This window comes from Dendropsophus ebraccatus, chromosome 2 (genome assembly GCF_027789765.1).
Source record: "Dendropsophus ebraccatus isolate aDenEbr1 chromosome 2, aDenEbr1.pat, whole genome shotgun sequence".
NCBI lineage: Eukaryota > Metazoa > Chordata > Amphibia > Anura > Hylidae > Dendropsophus > Dendropsophus ebraccatus.
In genome coordinates this window covers 42,288,235-42,298,132 of record NC_091455.1, presented here as the reverse complement: position 1 = coordinate 42,298,132, position 9,898 = coordinate 42,288,235, and positions in this window count along the sequence as shown.

Sequence of the window (9,898 nt, the reverse complement as noted above, 5' to 3'; positions counted from 1 at the left end):
CACAGTTCTAGCCAGTTAGACATCACCTGATACTGTAGCTCAATAACAAGAATAATAAATATAAAGAACACTTGGTGTAATCTATAGACCCCCCAACATTACTGAGGAGGTAGATGGCCAGTTGAATAGACAAATAGAGCGGGCTGCCCGGGAGGGAACAGTAGTGATAATGGGGGACCTCAACTACCCAGATATAGATTGGGGTCACGGTTCAGCTAAAACCACAAAGGGGAGGGAATTTCTTAACCTCCTGCAGGATAATTTTCTGGGCCAGTTTGTGGAGGAGCCAACTAGAAGTGATGCCTTGTTGGATCTGGTTATTTCTAACAACGCTGAGCTGGTTGGGGATGTCACTGTCCATGAACACCTGGGTAATAGTGACCACAATATAGTGACTTTTAGCTTAAAGTGTAGAAAAGAAAAACATGTTGGGAGGGCAAAAACTCTTAATTTTAAAAGGGCCAATTTTCCTGGGTTAAGGGCAGAACTTCAGGGCATAGACTGGGAGCGGCTGCTGTCACATACGGATACAGCTAATAAATGGGAAATCTTCAAATCCACATTAAATAACTGTACTGCCAAATATATTCCTATGGGTAACAAATATAAACGGTTAAAATCCAATCCCACATGGCTTACAACCGAGGTTAGAAGGGCTATAAATGAGAAAAAAGGGGCATTCAAAAAATATAAATCAGAGGGGTCAGCTGTAGCATTTAAACATTACAAAGAAGTCAACAAAACCTGTAAAAATGTAATAAAAGCAGCAAAAATTCACAATGAAAGGCAGGTAGCTATAGAAAGCAAAAGAAACCCCAAAAAATTCTTCAAATATATTAATGCAAAAAAACCAAGGTCAGAGCATGTAGGACCCCTAAATAATGGCGACGGGGAATTAATAACTGGGGATCAGGAGAAAGCTGAGTTACTTAATGGGTTCTTCAGTTCTGTATATACAAAAGAGGATGGAGCTGTGGTGGGTGGGGCCAGTACTGAGGTGGGTGGGGCCAGTGCTGCTAACACATGTAATGTACTGAACTGGTTTACTATAGATATGGTCCAAGATAAATTAAACAAACTCAATGTAACCAAAGCTCCAGGGCCTGATGGATTGCACCCCAGAGTTCTTAGGGAACTCAGTTCTGTAATTTCACTACCCTTGTATGAAATATTCCGTGATTCTTTGCTTACTGGTATTGTGCCGAGGGACTGGCGTAAGGCAAATGTAATGCCGATCTTCAAAAAGGGCTCTCGAACTTCCCCAGGTAACTATAGACCCGTAAGCTTAACGTCCATTGTGGGGAAACTATTTGAGGGGCTTATAAGGGACTACATCCAGGAGTATGTAGTGGCTAATAGTATTATAAGTGATAACCAGCATGGTTTTACTAAGGACAGAAGCTGTCAAACCAACCTAATATGTTTCTATGAAGAGGTAAGTAGAAGCCTGGATGGCGGCGCGGCTGTGGATATAGTGTACCTGGATTTTGCAAAAGCGTTTGACACAGTTCCTCATGGACGTCTGATGGGTAAGTTAAAGTCTATTGGTTTGGAAAATTTAATGTGTAACTGGATTGAAAACTGGCTTAATAATCGTACCCAGAGAGTGGTGGTCAATGATTCCTACTCCGAATGGTCCCCGGTAATAAGTGGTGTACCCCAAGGGTCAGTACTGGGCCCTCTTCTGTTTAACTTGTTTATTAATGATATTGAGAATGGAATTAACAGCAATGTTTCTATCTTTGCAGATGACACCAAGCTTTGTAGTACAGTACAGTCTATGGAGGATGTGCAGATGTTACAGGATGACTTAGACACACTGAGTGTTTGGGCGTCCACTTGGCAAATGAGGTTCAATGTGGATAAATGTAAAGTTATGCACCTGGGTACTAATAACCCGCATGCATCATATGTCCTGGGGGGAGTTACTCTGGGAGAGTCACTGATGGAGAAGGATCTGGGTGTACTTGTAGATAATAGACTACAGAACAGTACACAATGTCAGTCAGCTGCTTCTAAGGCCAGTAGGATATTGTCATGCATTAAAACAGGCATGGACTCTCGGGACAGGGATATAATATTACCGCTTTATAAAGCTTTGGTGCGGCCCCATCTGGAGTATGCCGTCCAGTTTTGGAACCCGATTCATAAAAAGGATGTTCTAGAGCTGGAGAGGGTACAAAGACGGGCAACTAAACTAATAAGGGGAATGGAGCATCTTAGTTATGAGGAGAGATTAAAAGAATTACATTTGTTTAGTCTGGAGAAGAGACGTTTAAGGGGAGATATGATTAACTTATTTAAATATATAAATGGCCCCTACAAGAGATATGGGGAAAAGATGTTCCAGGTAAAACCCCCTCAAAGGACAAGAGGGCACTGCCTCCGCCTGGAGAAAAAAAGGTTCAATCTCCGGAGGCGACAAGCCTTCTTTACCATGAGAACTGTGAATCTGTGGAACAGTCTACCACAGGATCTGGTCACAGCAAAAACAGTAGAGGGCTTCAAAACAGGGCTAGACAAGTTCTTAGACCAAAATAATATAGATGCATATGTATAGAACATATCACCCCTCCCCCTTCCCTGTATCCATCCCCTCCTTGGTTGAACTTGATGGACATGTGTCTTTTTTCAACCGTATTAACTATGTAACTATGTAACTATGTAACTATGTAACACGACATGTAATGAAGAATCACTTTATTTTTAGTGTAACAATTACAGCCGTATACCATGTTCCAGATGATATCACAAACCTGACAACCCCAGGAGTCGGATCCAATTCACCAGCCACATAGAAATAGTGTTTACACCTTAGCTGGATCCAATTGCATTTCCACGGATTACCTGGAACAATACTGTCTCTGGGAAAGGACGAGTGAATAAAGACTAGAAAGACTGAGATATAGAGCTCAGGCCATACAAATCTGTAAAGTTACACGGAGCGGACCTTCAACCCCATTAGTAACAGCAAACACATACTTGCATAATAGCACTTCATAGACCCATAAAGGGGTTGTCTCATGATTAAGTATTAGTTTATTTGTTACATCAGGCAAAACAGAACTGGCTTTCAATTGGAATCAAGTATAATCCCCATTCCTGAATGTAGACACTGATGTGCAGGCCGAAAAAGAATCATGGCACTAGATGAGGCTCCTCACTAGAGATGATCAAACAGCGGAAAATCTTAGGTTCTATAGAACTCGATCCTTGTCGAACCTTCTGCACGTGATTCCCGATGCCTTCCCAGTCCGTATGGAAGGAGGAGACAGCCCAAGTACCGCCTGGAATTCTGGGATTCAGCCTAGGTAATAAGCTGAATCCCGGAATTCCAGGCAGTACCCGGGCTGTCTCCTACTTCCCCACAGACCAGGAAGGCATCGGGAATCAAATGTGGAAGGTTCAACAAGGTTCAAGTTCTATAGAACCTAAGATTTTCCACTGTTCGATCATCTCTCACCAGGACTGTATACGTTAGGTGGACATTCTTAGAGTAACTCAAAATAACACCAGGGGGCGAGATCATAAATATAGAACAGCAGTATTGACACACAGGAACACATCATAAACTTATTCCAGTTGATGACTGGTTACGTTTTGCATGAGCTAACAAAGAAATAAATATATTTTAAGGGATGTTCAGCTCTAACATAACTTTTCATACATTGCTGCTAATGGTGAAACTAACAATTCATTCCATACTTGTTATTATCTATTCAGTCTCCTCCCCACAGTTCTGAGCTGCTGCTTTCTGCTTAAGACAGAAAAAAAATGTATTTGAGCTGCTCTCTCCCTCTCACATTCCCTTCCGAGGCGGCTGATGTAAACAAGTCCCTAACAGGCTGTATCTGCAACTTTGCAGCTTCTTTGTAATGCTGGGAGGGTTAAGCTAAGGTCAGGTTGCTGAGGAACTCACTGTAAATATCCTTCCCGGCATTACAAAGTTGCAGAGAGGGACTTGTTTACATCAGCTGGCTTGGAAAGGAGGGGGGAGGAGGAGGGAGAGATGGACAGAAAGGCTCACACACAGATTTTTGTGTCTTCAGCAGAAAGCAGCAGCTGAGAACTGGGAGAAGGAGACTGAATAAATAATAACAAGTATGGAAGGAATTAATAATCTCACCATGGGATGCAACAAATGAAAAGTTAAGTTTGAGCGGAATACCACTTTAAATGTATTATATATGTTGCAGATTATGTTGTTTGTTTTCATAATAGAAAATAAACGGATATTAAAAGATCTCATGCTATGATCCTCTTCTCTGTAAGTCCTCACTGAGCCAACTTCATATGCTGAAATAAGTTTGAAAATTGCTCTTCTTATTTCTTCTCTTCTATTTCATGCACCTGGATCTTAAAAGTGACTGTGTACCCACAATCTGATCCCCCCCAAACCTCTTGTACCGTCAGATAGCTGCTTTTAATCCAAGATCTGTCCTGAGGTCTGTTTGGCAGGTGATGCAGTTATTGTCCTAAAAAACAACTTTTAAACTGGCAACCCCGTGCCCAACGGCTGTGGCCTAGATTGCGTATGCATTAGGCTGGTACAACCTCTCTGTCCCTCCTCCCCGCCCTCCTCATCATTAGGAATGCTCCAGGCAGGTATTCTCCAATTCATCAGCTGTGTCAGCATGGCACCTGTGCAATGTTCAGACAGGAGAAAATGTTACAGTGGCATTCCTAATGATGAAAAGGGTGGGGAGGAGGGATGGAGGGGTGGTGCAAAGTTAGGGCACAGATATTCTAAGCCCCCTGGCTGTTGGGCACGGGGCTGCAAGTTTAAAAGTTGTTTTTTAGGACAATAACTGCATCACCTGCTAAACGGACCCCAGGACAGATCTTGGATTAAAAGCAGCTATCCAAAGGTACAAGCGGTTTGGGAGGGAAAGTTTGTAGGTACAGAGTCACTTTAATTCTTTATTACAAAAAAAAAGAAGAAGAAAAAAAAATCCTCAGAACTGGTGCTATACTGACAGGGTGCCTATCATAAACTATTATCTGGAATATAGCAGTAGAATAAATTTTTGAAACGCTGCAATATAATCTTTATTAGATGAAAGTGACATGTCTCTTTCTTTTCAGCAGCCTGTAGCTCCCCTTCCCACAGGCTCTCTTTAAGGCTGGGTTCACATTAGTGTAATATTGAGGCATTTTTGCACAAATTACAGCTGCGCCTCCTGGCTGTCAGTTCAGGTCATCACACCTGGTGGCCATAGAGACACACTTAACGTCAGTAATAGAGACGAGCGCAACTGGAGCACGCTGAAGTTTGGTAGTTCGGAATTTAAAGACGTTGGATTCAGCCCTAGGGAGTCCAGGAACACTTGTATTCAGCCTATGGCTTGTATGAAGAGGAAGTAAACCAAATGCAAATCACTGAAATAATAGATCGCAGACACTCAATGATTTATGGGCAGGGAATGTAGTGAATGTACACGACGTGGCCTGATCAGACCTCACACGATGTGTCAGCCAGGTAAGGCCGAATGTTCCACAACAAACTCCATAACCATCTCCAACATCCGGTTCAGGGAAGAAAAAGAGTGCTGCACCTCACACCTATGGCTGATACTAGTACCTCTCGGCTGCATAAAAAACATCAGAATTCTGTATGTGAATTGATCAAGCCACACTGCCCCATGTACCTCGTGCAGGTATCTGATACACATGGGTCCCTACACTAAGGTATTGCACTCATCATAGCTATCACAGATAGAATGGGACAGACAGGTCCCTACACTAAGTTCACACTGTGCCGGTCAGTGACCACCACCCCCGCAGGCGTGCACAGTCAGGGAAGGGAGGCCATCTCCAACATCATTGTGCTGGTTTTTTAATTGTTTCTACTTAGGGAATTGCTGATGAAACATGACCTAAATAATCATCCAAACTGTATATACTTATAGTAAGAAAAAGACTAAAAGAATAGAGAAGGCTAATCAGCGCTTGCAAGTAACATTACTGAATTACGATTCAGTGGAGACACTGTACAAAATTGTTAGAAGGATAATTTTACTAACTGCATGACAAAGCTTTAGGGGCCTATTCCATGGGAGCGATTATTGGCCGAATCGGGACGATTACCGCTCGGTGGAATAGAGAAAACGATCAGCCGATGATCGTGTCATCGGCTGACTGTTTATTTAGGGCCAGACCTAAAATCATCGGTCCCCCACCGCGCATCGCTACGCTGGAATAGCTGTGCTCGGCGGGCGACCGACGATTTGTGAAGCGCAGCATACATTACCCGTCCGAGCTGCTCCTCCGCTCCGTCTTCCTCCCCGGGTCCCGCTCGCAGCATCAGCAGCTCCGGAGCGGCGTGACTGAGCAGTCAGTCCGCTCAGCCAATCACAGGCCAGCTATTCATCAGCTGTGTCAGCATGGCACATGGGCTGGATCGTTAAGCACCTGTGCAATGTTAAGCATGGAGAAAATGTTTCAGTGGCATTCCTAATGATGAGGAGGGCGAAGAGGAGGGACGGAGGGGTGGTACAAAGTTAGGGCACAGATACTCTAAGCCCCGGCCGTTGGGCACGGGGCTGCAAGTTTCAAACTTATTTTTTAGGACAATAACTGCTTCACCTGCCAAACGGACCCCAGGACAGATCTTGGATTAAAAGCAGCTATCCGAAGGTTTGGGAGGATCAGATTGTGGGTACAGAGTCGCCTAAACTTAATTTATCCCCTATCCACATGATAGAGAATAAGGCAAATAGGCAATAAGGCAAATAGCACTAAATAAGGTTCAGGAGGGAAGTGTTTTTAATTAAAACAAAAAACTGAACTCTAGAAAAAGGGGGACACAGTAAGAGGTTAGTTGGGGGAAACATCAAAAGCAATGTGAGAAAATATTACTTTTCTGAAAGAGTAGTAGATGCTTGGAACAAACTTCCAGCAGATGTGGTAGGTGAAGGTTTTTTGCACCAGTTATAGTGTATAGTTCCTGGATTACCTCATATTGTGCTGGTAGGATCCCTTCATAAACTTCACAGCATCTTTCAGTACTGGGCCAAGAATTTACATTGGGCCCTTCTTTTCCAATTTAATTGTAGGGTCAAGAACTGCTGGAGGCATAGGTAATGAACAACATTTGTATATAGCTTAACATTGGAGAAAGCTTGTGTAGCAACATAACATGTTGCCAGATACATTATCTAGTGTACAACCCACCACAGCTTCTTAAAGCAAATGTACCATTAGGTACATTCGCTTTAAGATTTATGCATCTATAGACTGGCGCCAGTGCTGGGATGCCAGTGGCATGGTCCTTCTTTTGAAATGCGGCCCATTTCCTGCGCATGGTGCTGGTCTATTCCCAGGCGCCATCCCGGCCTGAAGCACTGGAGGTGGGCCCACTGGCTCCCCAGTGTGATGATAGGCCCCTCCCCTCTGTGATGCATCTCCATTAATTCTAATGGAACCGCGTCACAGAGGGGAGGGCAGAATGTCACACTGGGAGTGGGCGAGTCTGCCTTCAGTGCTTCAGACCGGGATGGTGCCCAGGACCAGCAACGTGCAGAGGAACTGGGCCGCATTTAAAAAAAAAAAGGAACATGCCACCGGCATCCACGTGCTGGTAAAAACAGGATACTGCTGTGGACAGGTGTAAGTCCTGCACCAAGCATGTAGACGGCAGAAGATCGGTGAACTCGATGGTGCTGAATAGGAGATGTGAGGGGCGTGTGCTAGGCAAGTAGGCCTTTATGCAAGCACCAAAATAAGATACCAATAGCCATAGGCTGTATCCATGTTTTCCTGACTCCCTAGGGCTGCATCCAACTTCTTCAGCCAATGACTGGACATGAGCATGCTCGAGTTGCCCTCATCTCTCCCATATACTTTAGATAAAAGCAGCTGAACTTGCCAACTCTGTCTTGACTCTTCCCCACAACAGATGATATAAAAGGAAAGAAGGGTCAAGCATGTTGTAGTTCAATTGCCCGACCCAATTGTTCTAGAAGACATAATCCATCAGCAGAGCTGTCTGGCTGTGGTTTAACCCTTTCCATTAAAGACACATGAACATTCGAAGGACCTGAAGGGTCAGGAAAGGCAGCTGTCTGCCAACTCTATAACAACTGAAAGTGTATGGACACCTTTAGTTGGAAGCTCTGTAGCCAACCAGTATTCTGCTGTATAGTGAGGAGGGAATGTGCAAAAGAAGAGCCTGTGGAGCCTCATTGAAAAGTCTCAAAACACAATATCAATATCCCTACAGGAAGGTTATAGTTAAAGATAGGAAGGAGGGAGCCCGAAACTGCTGCCAATAAATCAGCGATTCAGCCTTTGTTAAAGTGACTGTACCAACAGGCCCAGGCTGAAGCACTGGAGGCAGGCCGACCCACCCCGAGTGGGAAGAAACCCCAGCCCCTCTATGACGTGACTCCATTAGAATCAATGGAGCCCTATCATAGAGGGGCTAGGGTTTCCTACCACTAAGGGTGGGTCGGCCCGCCTCCAGTGCTTCAGCCTGGGCCTGGTGGTACAATTAAGAAACTCTGGGTTGGCTAGTATGAGGTGACATTGTGCAGCTTATGGGCACTGTATACACCTGCCCCCTCATATCTTAGAGCAGAGATGGGAACCTTCGGTCCTCCGGCTGTTGCAAAACTACAATTCCCATCCCATGTCTGTCCAGTGAGTGCTGGGAGCCATAGTCTGCTCCCTAGACAACCCCTTTAAAATAGAGTGAACTTGCATACTTAGAATCCATCTGAACTCTTATGAATAGAAGCCATGACATATGTATCAACAGATTATTATTTTGTATATATTATGTATTCCTGTTCAGTAAATACATACGTTCTACGACGCTAGTGCGGCAGTGGGTAGCGTGCTGCTATGGATGATAATACAAAAAAAGAGTCCCCTCCCCTTTGTACAAGTTAAATCTCCAATCATTAATCGTGCATCCAGCGCTTCTACATATACGCTCTGTAATGATATGTCAGGTAACATTTACTATTGGTAGTAGTGTCAGTCCAGATTCTATTGCTTTCCAACATGGAAAATGTCAGTGGTGTATACTGGGAGCGCGCCCCGGCTGGCGGCATATATATACAGCAATATATGCAGAGAATTAAAAAAAAAAAAAAAAAAAAAAAAGATACGTCGCAGTGGGATAAAACATAAGGAGGTATATAATGGAGGTATGTAAATGTACTGTACACCAGAATTTGCAGTTTGTGAATTTTTTCTACATCAAAAACTTTTTAATGGGTTTTTGTGCACTTTGCAGCCCTTTAATCTACAGCTCTCCAGAGAGCACTAATGTAATAGCGGGGGAATTCTGCGCATATTCCATTCTCTTCAGACACTGGAACCTGCGCTGCCCTTGGCTAACAGCATAAAACAATTTCCCAGATGGTAATAAAATCAGAGCATTGAGATGTGAGCTATTGAGCAGCTTCACCGGGCCACAGTCCTCCCAAATGATCTACTACCTTTTATTCTGACACAAGGGATTTAAGAGTACCGAGCCTAATGGAATCCGATCCAAAATGTTATCCGATTTACTAATGAAAATATAGTAGAGGCACAGACAATACACTTAGCCGAGGACAGGACAGCGAGGCCAAGAGCCAATAACCATCACATTATAGGTGAATGCTCTAAAGAAATGCTCACTACATGATCTAATTCTTCTAAAACTCATCCAGATGCGACTGGGAGAATTCAGATTTAGCCCGTCATCCATTATGGTTGGAGATAGAGGTGCACGACTAATGGGTAATGTATGTTTCAAGGGAATCTATTTCTAAGCTACTTTATAGTGAAAGTCCATACCAAACACTATGTTGCCTTTAATATTTAAAGGAGGTTATCCAGGCTCAGAGAGACATCTATTCTAGAGACAGCGCCACTCCTGTCCTCAGTTTAGATGTGGGTTTTGCAG